Source organism: Coregonus lavaretus (genome assembly GCF_964263955.1).
Source record: "Coregonus lavaretus genome assembly, chromosome: 2".
Classification (NCBI taxonomy): domain Eukaryota; kingdom Metazoa; phylum Chordata; class Actinopteri; order Salmoniformes; family Salmonidae; genus Coregonus; species Coregonus lavaretus.
Window position 1 is genome coordinate 1,956,794 of NC_139989.1, and position 6,057 is coordinate 1,962,850.

Here is a 6,057-nt window from a genome sequence, read left to right on the forward strand (position 1 = left end):
CGCTTGACCCCATCCCCTCCCCTGGAGACCTTCTCTGAAGACCTTCTCCCATTCCTCACTTCCCTCATCAACTCATCCCTGACCACTAGACCCCATCCCCTCCTCCAGACCTTCTCTGGAGACCTTCTCCCATTCCTCACTTCCCCCATCCCCTCCTCCAGACCTTCTCTGAAGACCTTCTCCCATTCCTCACTTCCCCCATCCCCTCCTCCAGACCTTCCCAGACCTTCTCTGGAGACCTTCTCCCATTCCTCACTTCCCCCATCCCCTCCTCCAGACCTTCTCTGGAGACCTTCTCCCATTCCTCACTTCCCCCATCCCCTCCTCCAGACCATCTCTGGAGACCTTCTCCCATTCCTCACTTCCCCCATCCCCTCCTCCAGACCTTCTCTGAAGACCTTCTCCCATTCCTCACTTCCCTCATCAACTCATCCCTGACCACTGGCTGCGTCCCCTCTGACTTCAAAATGGCCCGAGTCGCTCCCATCCTCAAGAAAACAACACTCGACTCATCTGATGTCAAAAACTATAGACCTGTATCCCTTCTTTCTTTTCTTTCCAAAACACTTGAGTGTGCTGTCTCTGATTAACTCTCTTGTTATCTCTCTCAGAACGATCTTCTTGACCCTAACATGTCAGGCTTCAAGACGGGTCACTCAACCGAGACCGCTCTTCTCTGTGTCTGTTCTCATCCTCATAGATCTATCCGCTGCCTTCGACACCTCTCAGGGCTGGGCGTCTCAGGCTCTGCACACTCTTGGATTGCATCCTACCTGGCAGGCCACTCCTACCAGGTGACGTTGAGAGGATCTGTGTCTGCACCACATCCTCTCACCACTGGTGTCCCCCAGGGCTCAGTTCTTGGCCCTCTCCTCTTCTCTCTATACACCAAGTCACTCGGCTCTGTCATATCCTAACATATCCTCACATATCTTTACATGGTCTTTCCTATCATTTCTATGCGGATGACACTTAACTACTTTTCTCCTTACCCCCTTCTGACACCCAGGTGGCGACACGCATATCTGCGTGCCTGGCAGATATCTCACCTTGGATGTTTGGCCCACCACCTCAAGCTCAACCTCAACAAGACAGAGCTGCTCTTCCTCCCGGGGAAGGCCTGCCCGCTCAAAGACCTCTCCATCATGGTTGACAACTCCACGGTGTCGCCCTCCCAGAGAGCAAAGAACCTTGGCGTGACACTGGACAACACCCTGTCATTCTCTGCAAACATCAAAGCAGTGACTCGCTCCTGCAGGTTCATGCTCTACAACATCCGTAGAGTAGAACCCTACCTCACACAGGAAGCGGCGCTGGACAACTGCAACTAGTTGTTAGCTGGGCTCCCTGTTTGTGCCATCAAACCCCTGCAACTAATCCAGAACAATGCAGCCTACCTGGTTTTCAACCTTCTCAACTTCTCCCATGTCACCCGCTCTGCACACTCCACTGGCTTCCAGTCGAAGCTTGAATCCACTACAAGATCATGGTACTTACCTACGGAGCAGCAAGAGGAACTGCCCCTCCCTACCTTCAGGCTATGCTCAAACCCTACACCCCAACCTGAGCACTCCGTTCTGCCACCCCTGGTCTCTTGGCCCTCCCACCCCTACGGGAGAGGGCAGCTCCCGCTCAGCTCAGTCAAAGCTCTTCTCTGTCCTGGCACCCCAATGGTGGAACCAGCTTCCCCTTGAAGACAACAGAGTCCCTTCCCATCTTTCAAAAGTACCTGAAACCCTAGCTCTTCAAAGAGTATCTTAAATAATACCCCTGCCCACCAATCCCCCCCCCCAACCAACACAATCCTGAACCAACACAATTGCACTTGACCCCCTCTTTCTAGCTCTGACTTTGCTGACAGCTACTTTATACTTCATTGAAGTTTACTTACTGTGCCTGTGATATGTGGTTGTCCCACCTAGCTATCTTAAGATGAATGCACTAACTGTAAGTCGCTCTGGATAACAGCGTCTGTTAAATTACAAAAATGTAAAAAAAAATATCAATAACATAAGGTACATTAATAGTATTTACCAAGCAATAATAGATGCTACGCTAATTGATTCCACCATTACAAGTAAAACAAAAAACAACAGGAATTAGAAAATAAACACAAAATAAAAGCCAACCCATCCCACCCCTCCAACCCCACATTTGACCAAATTATTAAGAGGTACAAGAGATCTTACATTTACATTTTAGTCATTTATGCTCTTATCCAGAGAGACTTACAGAAATTGCATTAATCTTAAAATAGCTACACTGGATTCTGAAAGTATTCAGACCTCTTTACTTTTTCCACATTTTGTTACGTTACAGCCTTATTCTAAAATTGAATAAACTGTGTTTTACCCTCATCTACCAGCATACAATACCCCATAATGACAAAACAAAAACAGGTTTTTAGAAATGTTTGCAAATCTATAAAAAAAAGAACTGAAAAATCATATTTACATAAGTATTCAGACCCTTTACTCAGTACTTTGTTGAAGCACCTTTGGCAGCGATTACAGCCTCAAGTCTTCTTGGGTATGACGCTACAAGTTTGGCACACCTATATTTGGGGAGTTTCTCCCATTCTTCTCTGCAGATCCTCTCAAGCTCTGCCAGGTTGGATGGGGAGAATCGCTGCACAGCTATTTTCAGGTCTCTCCAGAGATGTTTGATCGGGTTCAAGTCCGGCCTCTGGCTGGGCCACTCAAGGACATTCAGAGACTTGTCTCGAAGCCACTCCTGCGTTGTCTTGGCTGTGTGCTTAGGGTCATTGTCCTGTTGGAAGGTGAACCTTCGCCCCAGTCTGAGGTCTTGAGCGCTCTGGAGCAGGTTTTCATCAAGGATCTCTCTGTACTTTGCTCCGTTCATTTTTCCCTCGATCCTGACTAGTCTCCCAGTCCCTAACGCTGAAAAACATCCCCACAGCATGATGCGGCCACCACCATGCTTCATCTTGCCACTCTAACATAAAGGCCTGATTGATGGAGAGTTGCAGAGATGGTTGTCCTTCTGGAAGGTTCTCCATCTCCACAGATGCATTCTGGAGCTCTCTCAGAGTGACCAGCTCTAGGAAGAGTCTTGGTGGTTCCCAATGTCTTCCATTTAAGAATGATGGAGGCCAGTGCGTTCTTGGGGACCTTCAATGCTGCAGAAATGTTTTGGTACCCTTCCCCAGATCTGTGCTTTGACACAATCCTGTCTCGGAGCTCTACAGACAATACCTTCGACCTCATGGCTTGGTTTTTGCTCTGATATGCACTGTCAACTGTGGGACCTTATATAGACAGGTGTGTGCCTTTCCAAATAATATCCAATCAATTAAATTTACCAAAGGTGGACTCCAATGAAGTTGTAGAAACATATTTTTAAAATTGTAAATACATTTGCACACATTTCTAAAAAACCTGTTTTCACTTTGTCATTATGGGGTATTGTGTGTAGATTGATGGGGGGGGCGTTATGACCTCCTCCGTTAGACTAGTTGGCAGAACACCCAGAATATGTTCTTTAAATTAACATAGGAGACAGTGCCAGACACATGCCGGAACCAACCCTATGAACTATGCTTATGTAATGTGTCTGTAACCAGTATATAAGGGAACTAAACCAGTTAGAGCTCACTATGGTGCATCAAGTTGGTTGGAACCTCTCCAGCATGCTGATAATAAACAATGATTCATTTAAGATTGACTTCGAGTGTCCCTGAATAAGAATTTCCACAACATTTTGGCGTCAACAAACATGATGATTGATTCTGCCTGTGTAGCTTTCCAGTGCATTTTATGAAGCATGAGGGAAATTCCCATCTGACCAAAAGACGATGAGACCCGCCCAGAACAGACCCTTACTCTGAGCTTGCCAGGAGGAGACACATCATCCACGAACAATTTGCCCATTCTTCAAAGCAAAACTGCTCCAGCTCCTTCAAGTTGGATGGGTTCCGCTGGTATACAGCAATCTTTAAGTCATACCACAGATTCTCAATTGGATTGAGGTCTGGGCTTTGACTAGGCCATTCCAAGACATTTACATGTTTCCCCTTAAACCACTTGAGTGTTGCTTTAGCAGTATGCTTAGGCTCATTGTTCTGCTGGAAGGTGAACCTCCGTCCCAGACTCAAATCTCTGGAAGAATGAAACAGGTTTCCCTCAAGAATTTCCCTGTATTTAGCGCCATCCATCATTCCTTCAATTCTGACCAGTTTCCCAGTCCCTGGTGATGAAAAACATCCCCACAGCAGGATGCTGCCATCACCATGCTTCACTGTGGGGATGGTGTTCTCGGGGTGATGAGAGGTGTTGGGTTTGCGCCAGACATAGCGTTTTCCTTGATTGCCAAAAAACTAAATTTTAGTCTCATCTGACCAGAGTACCATCTTCCATATGTTTGTGGAGTCTCCCACATGCCTTTTGGTGAACACCAAACGTGTTTGCTTATTTATTTATTCAAGCAATGGCTTTATTCTGGCCACTCTTCCGTAAAGCTCAGCTCTGTTGAGTGTACGGCTTAAAGTGGTCCTATGGACAGATACTCCAATCTCCGTTGTGGAGCTTTGCAGCTCCATCAGGGTTATCTTTGGTCTCTTTGTAAGAGTAGAAAAAATATATATAATATACAACTTGCACACCCACTCGTAGATGTACGTAATTGGTGTAAAACGTATTCTGACAAATGTTCAGAGTGGTCCCTTTATGAATCATTTGATGTATGAGAAGGTTAAAGCATTGTACGGGACTTGACTTATGCCTAACCAATAAAACTATAATTAGAACCAATGACTGTTGAACATGATTTAGGGTTAGGGTAATGTTTGTTGGGTTAGGGTAATGTTTGTTGGGTTAGGGTAATGTTTGTTGGGTTAGGGTAATGTTTGTTGATGGATCTGGGTTCAGGAGTAGTTCATGTTGCATGTACAGACAGTACAAACCCTCTCAAGGCTAACAGTTTATTAGCCTGGAAACCCTCTCAAGGCTAACAGTTTACTGCAGACAGAGATGGAGAGGCTGAACAGTGCACTCGGTATTTAAAAAAGCAATAAAATGGAGTGTGTGTGTCTCTATTCAACACCTCCCATCTATCTCTTAACACCATCCATATTGGATTTCTATTTGCCATATATTTTTCAACTGTACTGTGATGTTTCAAAAATGTTCTGAACCTTTCTATTCTCACTGTTTCTACAGATTGTAAATTGAAAATAAACATTTTTGCTAAAAGTATTATTATATTATTGAACGATTGACTATGACTTTTCAGATCACCCAGTAGTGCTATCTGCAGGGTTAGCTCCTGGTAAATATTGCAATCCTTTAGCCATTCCTGGACCTGTGACCAAAAACAAGCTACAAATGGACAGTACCAAAACAAATGATCTAATGATTCTGTCTCTTCGCAGCAAAATCTGCAGAGCTGGGAAGATTGTATCCCCCATACAAATAACATTTTGGTAGCAATAATTTTGTATAATAACGTAAATTGAACAATTCTAAGTTTTGAATCCGGCGTCGTTTTGCGTATCAGTTCATAAACCATGTGCCATGGAATCGGTATGTCAAAAATCTATTTTCAACTATTTTGCAATCTATATGGGACGGCTGTCAATCCTTTGGTCCTTAAATGAAACTGGTATACTTTTTTATTTATCACAATTTTCTTTAACCAATTATGTTCTTTAATGCAGGGCCGACAGACAACTTCCTTACTTTTCCCCCTTCCACTTTCCTCTTCCATTTTTGCGGTAATGCTGCAATTATTTGGTTGTAATTTTGGGTAGAGCAGACATTTCCATATGTTTTTGTTAGCTGAATGTGGGACATAACTCCACCAGTCCTACCTATGATATAATTTACGAAGATTAATGTTTTTTTATCAATTAGTATATTTGAGTTTAACCACAATATTTGTTGCATTATTTGTTCTGTCGTTTCTGGAGGATTCTATTGAAATTGCACCAACTTTCTATGGCTTGTTTTAGAAATAGTGATATTTGGGAGATGATTTCCTTTTCAAATAACTGAAAGTGAGAGGTTGTAATCTGAATAAAGGGGAAAAGGCCATTCTTGA